Here is an 11,563-nt window from a genome sequence, read left to right as displayed (position 1 = left end):
CAGCAGAACTGAAGCATTAATCCTTTCCAACAAATATGTGGATTGAGACTTTGTAGAGTTTTCAAAATCTCACTCCTTTCCAGCATATGGAGCTTTATTCCAATTTCTCTCCATCTCTGGGGCCAAAACAGCTCTTCCCTTTCTCTCAAATCATTCCTCAGTCATTTATGGGTGGACCTCTGTGGACCTTGTAGTCTGCAAAATCGATCTGTTGTAAAGGTCTACAAATAATGACATGTATAAAGTGGTGTGTGTAGTAAGGGCTTGAAAAAAAAAATAGGACCTGCTATCTATTATTTTAGGGTAGTAACACATCTACCCCTGAGTCTGCAAACAACTTGACACTATTAGGAGTGTCTCCTAAGGAACTCAGGAGAACCTCGGTCCTCAGTCAGTACATCTCATTGGGCAGCATTGGGCTGTTTCTCCATGGGTTAAATGGAAATACACCATTATGGGGCTCCCGCTTACCTCCTATCTTCTTGGCACAAGGTGTTACATAAAGTTACCTGTTAGCGTCACTACTTTTCATGAATCCTAATGTCGCTCTGCGTGGAGAGTGGTTCAGGGGAGTGCCGGCGCGCTTTCAGAGCCCAGGGCTCTGAGGCTCCACTCGGCTCACAGGCTCCACTGTGAGCGGAGGCAGATGAACCTTGTCTGGAGGGTGACGCTTGCACTTGAGAAGGTGTCTCCGAAGAGGGGAAGGCGTGCGCTCTCCTTATCGGCAGGTGCAGGTGGAGGATACGCGTCGGGGAACAATCTGGATTGTGGGAACGTGGTTCGGTTCCTGGTAAAACCGTAGTCGGCAGGATTCGAACCTGCGCGGGGAGACCCCAATGGATTTCAAGTCCATCGCCTTAACCACTCGGCCACGACTACTTGCCTGGCACCAGTGTAAAGAGCTGGGGTGAACCACTGGGGGCCGCTGGGAGTCTCGCCCATGGTAGGTGCGGTCTCTCCCTGGAGAACGAAGGAGCCCACCCCCAGCACATCAAGAGCCAGCCGGGTCGTCGCGGGGGCCACTACAGGCTCCGGGACTGAAGACCGGGAAGTCAAGTGCCTGGGGCGCGGGGTCTGGTCCCCTGGCTACGGCCACCCGCGGCCACCACGGTCACACCTGGTGCTCGGGATCCTGAGGAAGGCCAGCCGGGCTGAAAGTGAGCCCTGAACAACGTCAAGTTCGCAAACGCAGGCGGCAGAGGGATGGAAAAAAAGGCTCGTGGGAGGTGTGGAATGTCTTGTTGGCTTCGGGGATAAAATCGAAATGAGGACTCTATTCGGTGGCATTGGACTGGTTCTTCCAAAAGAACCATTAAGCCGTTCTGGGGCTGAGAGGGAGGCGGGGGCCTAGTTTCTGTCCTGACCTCAAAAGCCCCGGCGGGGAGGTCTGCGATCCCTCGGGGACAGGATGGGCCGCACCGTGGTTCCGCGCAGGGGAAAGGGGCGCTCCGAGCGCACTCGGTCTCCAAGGCCCTGCGCTCCGCCCTGCGCAGCACGGAGAGGCGCAAAAAGGAAATGAAAACACACAAATGTTGCAATAGATAGAGCCAAATTATAGAGATGATTCTGGGGACAGAGACTCTCTGGTTTACCAGACTGGGATAAGGAGGGTACCACCCGGACCGATCCCGTTCTATGGAATGTCAGAAACCCTAAAACCACAGACCTCTCTCCGGATCCTAGGCATGGAAGCATGTACTGGTAGATTTAGACAGGGCATAAACTGGTAGATTTAGACAGAATCTCACATACAAAAGGAATGTGACCCCCAGGATTGAGGCCGGATATACTCCTCTGAGAGTTAAAGCTCTTTCACATCTGTTTTCCTTTAGGGTTCAGTAACGATGATGTTCCCCTCACTGTATTCTAGTCCGTTTTCTATGGCATTTGCTATAGACTTCCATTAGGCTCAGAAAGGGTTTATAATGTTTAACCCAGTAAATTTATTTTGAACTTTATTGTCCTTTATTCGGGGTCTGCTCCCTATTTATGCCTGCATACGGATGAAAAAAAAGGAAGTTTTAAAAGGTGGGACAATCCTTTAAATCAAATGATTGTGAGTTTTCTAAAAGACTGCTACAAGATCTTCCATTATATGGATAACCCAAAACTTATTTTTTTCTTTTTTTAAACAAAGAATTTTATTTAAGTTAATTTCATTAACATTCAGTATCTTACTAGTCTCAGAGGTAGAGTTTCGTGATTCCTCAGTCGCATAGAACACCCAGCGTTCATCGCGTCATGTGCCCTCCCTTCTTAATCCCCATCACCCAGTTACCTCATCCCCTTACCCAACCCAAAACTTTTTTTTAAAAATCGTTGTTCATTTGGAGGTGTTCAAATCGGGGCTACCCTCACAATTCCCCAGCGAATGCTAGAGCCTGTGTTGGGGGATCTCCTGGGTCCTCATCAGAAGCTGGGCTCCCGGGAGGTCTCCTGCTCCATCTCCTCCCAGCGGGGCCCTGAGAGGAAGGAGGCCTTCCAGGAGGAGGAGGCAGGGCAACTGGGCCGCGTTGCCACAACCGCAGGCCACTCCCCGGAATGACAGCCATCAGTAAGAGCCACCAACAGCAAATGCACTTTGTCTGGCAAATGGGACCTTCGGAAGAGGCTGCTTATGCTAATGAGGCTGACAGCTCGTACGTAGTCGTGGCCGAGTGGTTAAGGCGATGGACTAGAAATCCATTGGGGTCTCCCCGCGCAGGTTCGAATCCTGCCGACTACGGCGGCTCCCCTCTTTGGGGACGCCACTTCTTGTCTCATCACCCCTGAGAGATGTGGCCCTTGCCCAGCCTTGCTCTTTACAGGGCGGCTCAAAGACTCCGCAGTTTCCCCAAACAGCCACACATCCGCGCGCTTTTTCCAGTAGTTTTTTCCAGAAGGAACTCCGCCCCAGCCCCCACAGGGCTGGCTTTCCGCAAAGTAGAGCCCAGGCTTTCTGATGCTTTCCTGTTTGCTGCCATCCAGGCAGCTCTTCTTAAAGGAGATGCCGCAGCAGTGCTGCCTTCTGGAATCGGACCTGTTATCTGGGATCTTCAGCCCTGTATGTCCTTGCCACCTAGAAAAGGAAATTCCAGCAAATTCTGGATCAAATGCAGATGAAAGCCACAATTCATAGCCACGGTCCTCAAGCCACAAATCCACATGGTATTGATAGCAAACGAGGACACAGCTAAAGAAATTAGGTAAATGTTTTTTCTTTGTGGAACAAAGTTGAAGATGTCTCACTGGGGTGGCTTGTCCTGGGGTCCAGGACAGTGGTAATGAGAGGTACTAAAAACTTATGTACTTTAAGAAACTTTTCTATTCTCTTTGCTACATCTGTTACTCCTTCAGAAGCAACAGAGCATCCTAAATAAGATGTTACTTATGGAGTATCTATGACCTCCAAGTGGAAAGGGCCACCTCTAAGTGGCAATTGCAGTAAACGGGAAACACAGAACCCAGAAAATTCATTAAGTTTTAAGAGACCAGATGTTGCCTAGCATCTCTTTCTCTCTTCCATGCTTCTTTCTTCGAAAGGAAAGGCCGAGTATTACAGATTAAGGGCTTCTTCTCAGCAGACACCATAGAGTTAGGGTTGAGAAGGGGTGGAAGTTAAGGGGACAGAATTCCATTCCACTCCATGGACCTACCTGTGCCTTATTGTGTGTGTGTGTGTGTGTGTGGACACGTGCACCTTATTTTAGTGTTCCAGACCTGTGTGCTGAGGAACTCACACCCACGAGTCCTCTGAAAAAGTTGAGAGAATTCCAAGAACTGGTTTGACTAGAATTTTGGCTTCAGGCATGGGTGTGCTTTAGCCTCGTAATTCATAAAGTTGAGGTTGATGACTCACATAGACCTATTAGACACATGACACTTCTTCAGCAACTTTGTCTTTAATTACAGTTTGCTGGTGGTGAAGCTTAGGTTGCGTGACATGTAGGAGATTCTGAAATGCACATGGTTCTCAGCCTGGTGTCTGCGATCTCCAGCAGAATCTGTGAATTCCCTGACGTGGTCTCTACCATTGTCGGTTTTGTGTCAGGAACCTCTCTCTGTGAGAGATTAAGTGTTATTTTACATACCACGGGAGTTCGAACCAAAAATAAGTTAATAATTTCTTTCTTAATAGTTTCCTGACCAGGGACGCCTGGGTGGCTCAGTTGGTTAAGCAGCTGCCTTCAGCTCAGGTCATGATCCCAGCGTCCTGGGATCCTTCCCACATGGGGCTTCTTGCTTGGCAGGTAGCCTGCTTCTCCCTCTGCCTCTGCCTGCCTCTCTGTCTGCCTGTGCTCACTCTTGCTCCTCTCTCTCTGACAAATAAATAAATAAAGTCTTTAAAAAATAATAATAATTTCATGACCACTGAATGAGAAGAGTTTGCTCACTCTGTTTTGGAAAACACATAAAATGACTACGAGGAGATACGTTAGCTCTAAACAAATTCCGTCTAACATGAGTCCAACACCTGTCTTCCCGATGACAAAGTCATGCTCACAGCCACACCAGGGAAGAGAGCTTTATTGGAAATCACAAGGCTCACTGCCAAGCCCACGTATCCTTCCAGTGTTCACAGACCAAAACAGGCCCAAGTCCTCCTAAAGGAAATGACTTTCCAGGACTTCCCTGGTCCATGTTGCTAAGAACATTGGCAAACGTTCTCTCTCTTTTTTTTCTCTTATATCACACCATCATGTCGAGACAAACAGGCTCTAATTTAAGGATCGAGTCCCACAGGCTGCCTCTTGTCTATAAAACACACGGACCAACAGTTTCTTCCAAGCAGCATCTTCAAATCCCATTCACCTAAAAATGAGAGGTTTGAGTTGTATTTTCACTTTCCACTTCAACTCTGCCATTATACTTTCAGGGTTTTTTTAAAATTAAGATTTTATTTTTAAGTCATCTCTACACCCAGTGTGGGGCTCAAACTCACAACCCTGAGATTCCCAGTCACAGAGTCTACTGACCAACCCAGCAGGGCAGGCACTCCCATGCTTCCAGTCTTTAGCAATTTACTCACACTCTTCCTGGGTTGACTTTCTTAATTGTGTGCGTACAGAGCAGCCCTCCTGGTGGACACAAATCACAGGAGCAGGGACATGTTCTTTGTCTTAACTTTGGGTTACTATACCCCAGTCAATGAGATTAAATCCATTCAGAAATGGAGTTTTATGACATCGTGAATCGAATGACAGAGACTCTTTAACCAAAACTGTTCCCTGGTGTAATGGTGAGCACTCTGCCCTCTGAAGCCAGCCATCTGAGTTCAAAGACTTGCGGGTTATTTCAGTTTGTTTTTCTGTTCGTGGGGTTTGTTTGTTTGTTTGTTTTTGTCTACAGAGGCCATACTAGGCAATTTCATCCCTGACATCTCTTAGCACTTAATATGCACATCTGGGAATCTTTAGACAGACTCATCGTGTTTCATAGGGAAGGAAAAAAAGGGTCAAAAAAATACTTCCACTTAAAACAGCATCAGGAAGAATAAAATACTCAGGAATAAATTTAAGAAAGGAAGTACAAAACTTATACTCAGAAAACCACAGAACGCTGTTGAAAGAGGTGAAGATAAAGACGTGTCATGTCATGGACTGCACGTTCACATGGTTATGATGGCGCTTCTCCCTCAACTGATCTGCGCGATCAGAACGCTAGCTGACTTCTCTGTAGAAACTGACGAGGTGATCCTAAAATTCCCATGGAATTTCAAGGGACCCAGAATATCCAGAACAATCTTGAAAAAGAAGAAAAAGAAGGACTCACTTCCCACCCTCAAAACTAACCACAAGATCATGACAATCAAGACAGTGAGATCAATGAGATAGAATCAAGAGCCCAGAAATAAAGCTATAGGTCTATGGCCAACTGATAAGAAGTGCCAAGACTCTTCAGTGGGGATAGAATATCTCATCAACAAATCATCTCGGGAAAACTAGAGAACCACGTGCAAAAGAATGGAATTAGACCCTTACCTCACACAATGCACACAGATTAACTAAAATGGGTCAAAGACATAGGGTCTAATATCATAAAACTTTTAGAAGGGAACACTGGGAAAATCATGACCTCAGATTGGGCAGTGATTCTTAGATCTGACACCACAGGCACAAGCAACAAAAGAGGGCAGCTAAAGCAGACTTCATCAAAATGAAAAGCCTTAGTGCCTCAAAAAAACACTATCAAGAAAATAAAAGACAATCAAAAGAATAGGAGAAAATATTTGCAAAACACTATCTGATAAGGGGCTTGCTTCTAGAGTTTATTAAGAACTTTTACAACTCAAGGGAGAGACAAAGAACCCATTAAAAATGAGCAAAGGAAAAAAATGAGCAAAGGACAGAAATAGACGGTTCTCTAAGAAAGGTATAAAAATTGGTGATAAGCACAGGAGAAAATGCTTGCCATCATTAGTCATTTGGGAGATGCAAATCAAAACCACAATGAGATACCACTTCACGCCCATTAGGATAGTTTTAATGAAAATGCCATACAATAACAAGTGTTGGTGAGGATATGGGTAAATCAGAACCATTTCCTGGTGGAAATGACAATGGAGCATTCAGGTTGGAAAACAGTCTGGCAGTTCTGCAAAAGATTAAACATAGACTTACCATTTGATCATCAATTCCAAATATATAAACAGGATAAAGGAAAATCCATAAATAATAATGATAGTAAAAATCAAGTTATTTTGATGAATATATAGGGAAAACTAAAACCTCCCTGCAACCCACAAGCTCAGCTATTTCATTTCCATCCACACCAGCAACCTGAATGAAGCCAGGTCTGGTAAAACCTTCCAGAGTTAAAATATATGCATGTACATAACCTTTTCACTCCAGTTTTTAAAAATCATAACCATTGCATGTAATCCTGCAGGGAATGTTCAAGCTCGTTCCAGCTGTGGGATGTGTCTCATGACTCTTCCTCAGAAGCTGATCTCATTCCAACCATCTGTCAGAATAAGGAGTCCTTCCAGTTCTGAGAAAAGGGTGTTAGTTGCCAATGTGGTGCAACAGCCTGATTGTCATTCAGATGATGTTAAAGGATAGGGAAGATCGGCCACAAATACACTTTACGGTGTGCAGTTTGATCCTACGGAGAGCCGAGGTACGTATGGCTATTTATTTGATCAGGAGAAGGCTTCATTGGGTAGTCGTGGCCGAGTGGTTAAGGCGATGGACTAGAAATCCATTGGGGTTTCCCCGCGCAGGTTCGAATCCTGCCGACTACGGGCATTTTGACATCTTGATCTTGCAGGTTGCTTTGACATGCCTCGTTGCTTTGAAATGCCTCATTGCTTCAAGTCAGAAGAAACATGAATTGTACCTGAACTATAAGCGATGTATGCTCATTTACTAAACTTCGCTGTTTTGGTCTTGGGATTAACTGGCCTATGATGGAGTCTCTCAATCTGGAAGAAAAAAGAAATCATAATTACTGTATCATTTAGTAGGTTTGAACGGAGTCCTAATGTTTTCTTTTCTCCCAAAAAGAGTCCAAATTTCAGAGATACTGTGGTGTTTCAGGCTATCAAAATCCTGCTTGAAGGCAACTCTTTCAAAAAGAAAGAAAGTGGGAATGCTTGCTTCTCCACCAGACTGTGACTTTAAAAAAATAATAATTATTTATTTTACAGAGAGAGGCACAGTGAGGGGGGAACACAGCAGGGGAAGTGGGAAAGGGAGGAAACAGGCTTCCCGCCAAGCAAGGACCTTGAGAGCAGGACCTGAACTGAAGGCAAATGCTTAAGGATTGAGCCACTCAGGTGCCCTAGACTGTCACCTTTTCAACGATTTCCTTTCTCGCATCCCAACTGTTTCCTTGCTATCTCCCAATCCGCTCATAGTTCCATGTATCTGTGTGAGGCTGATCTGGAATTCTGTGCTTGTTTAACACAACCCCAGCCTGTTTATGGGACAAGTAAGTAAAGAAGGGCCAGAAATAATGCTATCCGAAGATAGTAAAATCATTTGCTTCCATGTAACTGGAAATCAAGGTTCAAAATAAAGCTGTAATCAACTGGCATAAAGTGTATTTTCATTGCCTGTTAAGAATTTTGATATTTAAACTATTTTAAACATAATAATCATGATATGAAGCTCAAATGATATTGGGATACATGCAGTGGGGGAAAATGTCCTTTCTATCTATGTACTCTAGCTGCTCAATTTCCCTCCACAGTGAAATGAGTTTTTGTACAACTATCCAGAGTTATGTGTGCATAATATTCAGTCCACTCTGTATTTTTATTTTTTTAAGATTTTATTTATTTATTTGAGAGAGCATGAGCGGGGGAGGGGCAGAGGGAGAGGGAGAGGCAGACTCCCCGTTGAGCAGGGAGCCTGAGCTCCCCTCATCTCCGAGGACCCTGGGATGAGGACCTGAGCAGAAGACAGACCCTTCTTTCAAAAAAACAAAGTGGGGGGGGGGGGGTGCTGCGCCTGGGTGGCTGGATGGGTCAAGCCTCTGCCTTCAGCTCCGGTCATGACCTCAGGGTCCTGGGATCGGGATCGGAAGCATAGGGCTCTTTGCTGAGCTGGGAACCTGCTTCCGCCGCCTCCCCACCTGTCTCTGCATACTTGTGATCTCTGTCTGTCAAATAAATAAATAAAATTCTTAAAAAAAAAAAAGAACCTTAATATCTAAGACACCCTTTTAAATGAATAGTACAAGCACATACACAGTGTTCATCTTGTTTTTTTTTCTTTCCCTTAAAAATATACACTAACCCGTAGAAATGTGTCCAACTGACTTTTCACAATAGACCAGAAGAAAATTTCAACAGAGGAGGAATTGTCTTTTTGACAACGTCCATAGGTAAAAACAGAAACAAAAACAAAACAAAACCCAGCAATGAAACACAACAAAAATAAAATCCACACTGACCTATGCCTCATTCTGTGCACAAAAATTAAAATGAATCACAGACTGAACAGTACAATTATAAAACTTTTAGAAAATAACATAGCAGATCTTCAGGACCCGGGGTCAGGCAGATTCTGTTGACCTGACACCTGAAGCTCAACGCTTAAAAGGAAAAGAGTTAAATCAGATCCCTTCAAAATGAAAACCTTTTTTCTGCAAAAGATACTATGAAGCCGTTGAAAAAAACAAGCTACAAGTTGGGAAAAGATATTTGTAAATCACATAGGTGACAACAGTCAGCGCACACAATTCCCAGAACTGAACAGATTTAAAAAGAAAGCCAACACTCAGTCAGAAAATGGATAAAAGCCATGAAGAGACATTTCAACATTTCACCCACGATGGCACACAGATGGCAAATAAGCGCGTGAGAAAATGTTCAACACCGTTAGCCGTTAGGGAAATAGAAACTAAAACCACAGTAAGATATCACCCTACACCCATCAGAATGGACAAAACAAAAGTCATGACAACACCCCTTCTCGAGAGGATGCGGGAAACTCAGTCACTAGTACACCGACGACGGGGGGGAATGTAAAATGGTACAGGGAGTCAGGAAAATGGCTTGGCAATTTCTTACAAAACTAAACAGGAAATTATCAGATAATCCAGTAATAAATACCACTCTTGGATATTTAGTCTAAAAACACAGAAACTTCTGTTCCCACTAAGATCTACATGTCATTTTTTCCCAACATCTTTACCCAGCATAGCCCTAAACTGGAAACAATCTGTATCGTGGGGTGAGTGGCTCAGCACGTCGGAATTCTCCTCAGCAGCGCAGAGGGGTGAGCTAAGCTACATGTGGCAGCTTGGATGCCTTTCTGGGGAATTACACTGAAAAGAAGCCAGCCTCAAAATGTTATAGTTTGTGTAATTCCACCGCTACAACATTCTGGAAATGGGGGGGATCAAAATAAGATTGGAGGACCGTATCAGTGTCAGTATCCCACCGTGATAGTGTAAGGAGCCAAGATGTTACCATTGGGGGAGCCGCGGTAAAGCGTTTTCTCTTTATCATTTCTTGCAGCTGCGCGCGAGTCTGCAGTTATAGCGAGGACACGTGTCTACACATACCACAGATGTAATCCACATCAGTACAGAGAAACACGCCTCGCTCCTATTCTCCGCTGCAGAATATTCCATTATGTTCCACAGTTGATTCAAAGAATCGAGAACTATGGGTCATTTAGAGTTTGGAAATCTTTTTACACCATCTCACAGCAGGACTACATGTCCATATTCTCCACCATCTCTCACGGTTGTGGAGTGTTTATTTTTTTGGTGCAGCCTGTCTCCCCACTTCTCTCAGAGTTTGTCCTAGTTTGCAGTTTGGAGTGTAGCACACCGATGACTGATGACCGTCAGAGGCCGACCAGGTAGGAGGCTGGAAATCAGGTCAAATTAAGGAGTCTTGCCAATTCTGGGACCAAGTACAACATGCCAGTTTGTTATAGCAGCATGATGGAAATCTATATGACCAGTTACGTAAAAGAGTAAGAAATTTTGGCTTCCAATATATGTTTTAATGTGTTATTTCACCTCATTGGGAGAGAGTGAAGGTTCGAGACAATTACTTTGTTCCACTGAGTTATCATGCTGGATCGAATTCAACAGTTGTTTTTTTTTTTAATTTAACTCTACTTATTTAAATACAGGAATTTCCATCTCCTGTGTCTCATATATAATATGTGTATATATATATATATATATATACACTAAATATATATAAAATACGTGTATTTTATTTTATATATAAACTAAATATATATAAAATATATGTATTACATATAAAATATATGTATTTTATATATTTTATATATATTTAGTAATATATATATATATACATGTGTATATAATAAAAAAGCAGTCCTCTGAAGCCCAATTTTCTCTGGATCAAGTGATGACTCTAAGTTTTTGCACCTGGAAAGATAAGATAAAGACCAAGGCAGAGGATCACTGAGTCCAAGATAAACTCACCTCCCTGCCAAAAGTGATAACGGGGCGGGGGTGGGGGGAATAAAATCTAAACAGGAAGCAGGCTGGAGTGAGGCAGAAGAGCAAAGTTCAATGCCTCCGCTGTGGAACTGGAGGGCCTGAACTCTTCAGTGCCCAGGGGAAAAAACTGGGCTCTCCAGCTATAAACCTGTAGGTTATAGCCCTTCTTGTGCATTCCAGCTCTAGTGCCACCATCAGGAGAAAAAGCAGGCTTCTAAATTCGAAGCCAAAAAGCCAAAAAATGGGTTGTCAGTCAAGCTAAGAACGGGTGCTGGGCTTAGCTTCATAGACTTGATGGGCAATGGCAAAGTCTCTGGTTGAATTTCCACAAAGCCTTTTCAGAAGGTCTCGGCTTGAAACGTTTCGTTTCCAGGGAGGAGATTTTGGGAGTCATGGTGACTGGCGCTCAGGGCCATGGGCCAAGGGCTCCTCTTCTATAAGGAGTCTGGGGCGTTCTCGTACTGCTTGAGAGAACTTGGGAGATGAGTCCCCGCTACTCGAGTGAGGACCTTCTCCCCCTGCACCCCTCACCCCCAACATTCTGTCTTGGGCTGTGAGCACTAGATCTGCAGCTTCTGGGGCAGGCCATGGGGAAACAGCAGAAAGTAGAGAATCTACCAGAGAAGGCGAGAAACCTGCAGAATTTGGA

The 11,563-nt window shown here is 44.3% G+C and overlaps 3 non-coding genes across 3 annotated transcripts; 2 read left to right on the top strand and 1 right to left on the bottom strand.

Annotated features, from left to right (window-relative positions):
- Positions 1–797: 797 nt before the first annotated feature.
- Positions 798–879, bottom strand: TRNAS-UGA. The gene has a single exon. It is a non-coding gene; the product is annotated as a tRNA-Ser (tRNA).
- Positions 880–2,643: 1,764 nt separating this feature from the next.
- TRNAS-AGA lies at positions 2,644–2,725 on the top strand. Its single transcript has one exon. It is a non-coding gene; the product is annotated as a tRNA-Ser (tRNA).
- A 4,415-nt stretch (positions 2,726–7,140) lies between these two features.
- Positions 7,141–7,222, top strand: TRNAS-AGA. The gene has a single exon. It is a non-coding gene; the product is annotated as a tRNA-Ser (tRNA).
- The last annotated feature ends 4,341 nt before the right edge of the window (positions 7,223–11,563 follow it).

Source organism: Mustela erminea, chromosome 4, assembly GCF_009829155.1.
Source record: "Mustela erminea isolate mMusErm1 chromosome 4, mMusErm1.Pri, whole genome shotgun sequence".
In the NCBI taxonomy this organism is placed as follows: Eukaryota; Metazoa; Chordata; class Mammalia; order Carnivora; family Mustelidae; genus Mustela; species Mustela erminea.
The sequence above is the reverse complement of the archived record's forward strand: the minus strand, read 5'-3'. Positions and strand labels throughout refer to the sequence as shown.